The sequence below is a fragment of the Passer montanus genome, unplaced genomic scaffold (genome assembly GCF_014805655.1).
Source record: "Passer montanus isolate IOZ18808 unplaced genomic scaffold, ASM1480565v1 scaffold54, whole genome shotgun sequence".
Taxonomy (NCBI): domain Eukaryota; kingdom Metazoa; phylum Chordata; class Aves; order Passeriformes; family Passeridae; genus Passer; species Passer montanus.
In genome coordinates this window covers 2,905,682-2,910,833 of record NW_024370374.1, presented here as the reverse complement: position 1 = coordinate 2,910,833, position 5,152 = coordinate 2,905,682, and positions in this window count along the sequence as shown.

The following is a 5,152-nucleotide window of genomic DNA, read 5'->3' as shown; positions in this document are numbered from 1 at the left end:
GCTGCTGCTGGGATCCTTCTGAATTCACAGGTTCAGGGCTAATCCCACAGTGACACTTTGTAGATATGCCTGTGTGAAGGGTGCTGTCGTCTGGTCCTCTGATAAGTCAAGAGTTCATAAGCATTTCAGGAAAAAAAAGAAAAACCACCAGCAAACCAACACTCCAGGATCCTAGCCAACATTCCCCATCTTGCAAAAAATTCTCTTGTCCAAGCTGAGCAAGTGCTATTATGGAGCAAACAACAGCAGCTCTGTTTGCCTCCAGAGCTACTGCAGCAATATTTAACTCACAGTTTCAGAGGGCTCTGACTCTCAAAACAAGGACAATTCTGTTCTTAACAGGAAAATGATCAGTTCCCAGATTTGTCCAAACACAGATCAAGATGCTTAAAGATGTGCTTTCCAAGTGCCAGGAAAGCCTGCTGCAGTTCCACCGAATGTTTAAATGCTAAATCCAGCAGCCAGAGAGTGTGCATGTGTGTCCTTGTTAGAGATTAAATGCTGTCTTCTAGTTTATCACAGACAAACATTAGGTCAACAGCATGCTCCCTCCAAATTCAATCCTATCAAGATTATCGCTCATCACAGGAAATGGAAAATGTGCATTTCCCAACCTCTCAAACATCAGCAACAAACCACAAAGTTCTGCAAAAACACAGCCCAACAAATCAATTTCCCCCTTCCCTCTGACAGCTTGAACCCAGCACTAGCAGGAGAAAAAAGCAGACAAAGTAAGACGGTAGGAGCATTTGGTTTAGGTATATTCAGACGATGAAATTTGTCCAGACATCAAATCTGAGCACACCAAGAGTGTTTAAACACCACACACACTCCCCACTGCATCCACACCAGCCAAAAATCATTGCAGAAGTCCCTCATACAGATCTCCAACAGCCACATTGCAAGGACACCACCACAAGCAAAAAAAAAAAAAAAAAAAAAATCTCTGGGAACTGGAGAGATTGGAGAGACTCGGGCAACAAAGGAAGTAATATTTAACTCATCTAAACAAGGTTACTGCCAGAAAGACAAGCCTGGGTCATGTCATATTATATCATATCATCATGTCTCATTTCATCTGTGCCTTGTTTCCACAAAAGCAAATCAATGAATGTTATCAGCAGAATGCCCACATTTTCAAGCACCACAAGGGCCAATGACCTACCCTATGTGGCCAATACCTAGCCAGCGTATCTCCAAAGGATACAGTCTGTTTGTCTTTGTGGTCCAAGGTTATATCCATTGGGAAACCTTATCTGTGAAAGATACTGCTTTAAAAGATGAGTAGAGACTGTAAACTGTTTTGGGTGCAAGTTAACCTTAAAGCCTACCTATTCCAAACTTCCCAATCACGTGGAAGATTTGGGATTCTTCCCTCAGCTAGCAGAAAGACAGGCTTATCCATGTTTTAGATTTCACCAGCATTCTTATCTACTCTGCAAGTTCATTTTCTTCAACTCTGCAAGTTCATTTTCTTCACTAGCTGTAAGCCAGGGACCAAGGAAATGTAATACACCTCCAGGAGCTGGAAAACACACTGGCAGGCTTGAAATCTAATTAGAACAATGAAGTTCTGAAGAATTATCAAAATGGGCCCACTAATCCAACATCAACTAGCCAGTCTTTGGCTTGGCCCTGGTAATATGCCAGATCTCAGCTGTCTCACTGCACACTTTCCACACAATAATGGGGATGGATTCAGGGTAATACTGTGTTCTCTATGCATGAAATACAACAAAACTAAATCAATCTGAAGGACCAAGCCCACAACTGCAGCATTGGTAAATTCCACCAGAAGTCCCAAAACTCTAATGCAAAGACTACTACAAACTTGTGGCTGACACTCAGTGATTTAAGAGAATTTCTGGAAAATATCAAGGCATGTCAAACTAGTTGAACATATTCAGGATTGAAGACCAGAAAGAAACTACCAATGAAGAGATTTGTCCTCTTTAAATCATTTATCTAATGAAACACAATACCAGTTTGAGTAACCAATCTAGTTAGGTCAAAGTTTACATAGCTGAGTGTATAGCTCTGTGTACAAAAATAAAGTAGACTTGCTTTTCAAACAGTTCTCCTCACTATTCTTAACCACTGAAACATGCTAGATACTGAAAGCATGTCCTAGAGAGTGTGCTCCTCAAGCTACATTCCTCCTGGATATATTACTACCTCTGGCAGCACATGCATTCAAGGTAAGGAGTATTATTAAATTGATTTAGGTGAGACTTAGCTAATACTGCATAGGATCTCTTTAACAGCACTACAGCACATTAATATCAAAATTCAGATTGTAATCAGACACAGAAGTAGTTCTGCCACTTTCTTTTAGGTGACAAAGACAAAACCCAAGTACAGTATTCACTCAATTGCTTTGGGAACATGGTGAATTGGGACAAACTAACCCATGGCCACGCAATAACTTACTAGCAGAATTCAGCCCAACTCATCAACTACTTCACTGAAGACACCCTTGTGAAATAAGATCCTCTGCAATGAGGGCTGTCCTCACAATCATAGGGTATTTAGCCTCTTTTAATCCTTTAGTCCTATGGAGCAGAACCTGATTTCAAAGAGGGCCACTGTTGAGTTGATCTCAGCAGAACTCTGTCATTAGAGCTATTCAATGCATGTGGTTACACAGATATTTCTTCAGCATGTGTTCACACACCTTCCTTCAGCCAAAGTTCTGATTTTACTACAAATTTCCACTTACTTGTGCCTCTACTCAGAGGGATTCCGTACCAGATGACTTTGTAATTACTTCTTAGTAAGTAATCCGTTCAAAAGTACATTCTAGGGAAGTCCCTTGCTTTGCTGTAAAAATGTTGCTTTTACAGACAGTCCCTCCTCCAAAAATGAACTGGAACAAAGCAGAAGGTTTTTACCATCCCTTTCTAATTAGGTTATAAGTTGACTTTTTCTAAATTATTTACTGTTTGAGCCTAGTCATCAAGTGCACAGTGAAGGGGGGAAAAAGTTTCTTTTGGCATAGCTAAACTCATTTCTCAAAATTGCACAGAAGGCACAGATCAGGTCAGAAATTAAGCTATTCCAGGAAAGCACATCCCACATAAGAACATTAACTGTACTCCATCTCTAGTTAACATGAAAACATGTTTAACACACATGCAGGGAGAATTTTAAACAAGATCTAGGAAATCAAGAGGCAGGAAGATTCAAGATTTGCTGAACAGAAGCTGAGTTCCAGATCATTTTATCTAATTTAATTGGAAATCTGCATTAGAAATCTCATTTGCACTTTTGGTTATGAAAAGGATTACAAGCTAAAGCCTCACTGTTTACCAGGGTAGTTGCATAAACCATGGCTCTGACTTTGCATAAGTCACTACTCTTGAGCTAACCCAAAAGGAGAACAGACCCTGTGTGAAGGACACATCACAACACAATGAGCAGAGCAGCCCTCGCAGCTGACTCTCCATCACTCAGTCGTTATTCACTGCCTTAGAACAGGCCAAAGGCATCACTTCAGCCTTCACAGGAACCTGCTGATATCCAGCCCTGCTTGTCACTAGGGAAAGCTTTAGCAGCAGCAGGATTATTGCTGCAGTTTCTAGTGTGACGCTGTCTTTTTGCTGGGAGGGGAAAGCCAAAATCAAGTAAATAGAAGGGGGTGGGGGAACACACAGCATTCAAGTCCTCATCAGTTTGTCAAGTTTCAGTGATAAGAGACTTTCAGCCTCTACTTTAAGTTTCAGGTTTAGCTCCTTAATCTTGGTAATTAAAACCCAGATTCACCTTTTTCATATTGATCAGACAAGACAAGGATAACTACCCAAAAACTGCACCTGCAATTACATTCTGTTCAAACTTATTATTCACAAAGCAATTACAATTGGAATACTTAATCAAGAACAAAAAGCCCAGCTCTTATTCTTCTCATGTTTTAAATTACATAGAAGGCCTGAATCACATTTTACAATAGACATTACACGACTAATTTAAAGTCCTAGGCATCAACACTTCCACATTCCTCCCATACTTCCCCAAATCTCTTACAGTTAAATGGTATTTTTCTCTTCTATCACGTTCCTACAGAAATTCACAATAATTCTTTTGAAACCTAAAAATTACTCATTCATCTGACAAGTGCTCTACCAAGTAGTATTTGAAACATAACCACCTTCTAAAGAAAAAAAACCCACACTGGTTTACCTTTCCTTTCTTCCAATACACCTGGGACAAACTACAGCCAAAAAAATAAAAGCCCATTTCCACAATTTTCTCATCTTTAGAAGTGACTTAACCAGATACTCAAAGCAAGTTGTACCAAGAGATTGCCTACCTGCCTTTCAGACAGGATGCTGGAGCCTCCCTCCTCCTCCTGCTCAGGAGAAGAGTTATTTATTCGGCAGGATGGCAGATACTGATCGTCTGTAGTGCCAAGGGCTCCAATCTTAACCCCTATTTATGCTAATGGATGTCCTCTCCGGATCTATCAATTACGCCTCTTGCACAAGGAGCTCTACGAATTTACAAACATCACGCTGAACAGCGGCAGGGAAAGGTGTGAGGTCCTGTGCACACACACAGATACCAACAGCAACATCTGCTAAGAGCACCTTTGTCACCACAGCAGGGGCAGAAAGGGACAGGGTACACCCCTGGGGTCAACACTGCTGGAGAGAGCTCAACAGAAGAACAGTGCTCACTACAAAACACTCAAGACAAAAAAAAAAAAAGCCTAGATTATTCTAATAAGACAGGATTTGTTACTACAGTTTGCAGCCTCCAAACTGGGCAAGTGTTGAGGCTAAACAGACTTATTTTACTGCAAGGCTTGGAATCAGCAACAGGGAGAAACACCATGGATGTGCACCACGGTACTAACCATGCCCGAATGTTTACACGATGCAACTCCTCCACAACACGAACCAAACTAGCTAAGCACAATTCTTGCTGATATTGGCTCCTTTTCGGAATTTTTAGTTTGCCACTCTGCAGCTCTGCTTCCTGCAGACAAGTAACAAGCAAACTACAGGGAACATCCTCAAACACTGGATATTTTGTGACAAAAAAACCAAACACACACAATTTCTCCAAGCCTGCGGTCACTGCAACAACTCATGTCTTCAGCAACATCCAGGCACTCGCTCAAACCTTGCAAATGGCTGTAGAACCATTTCAG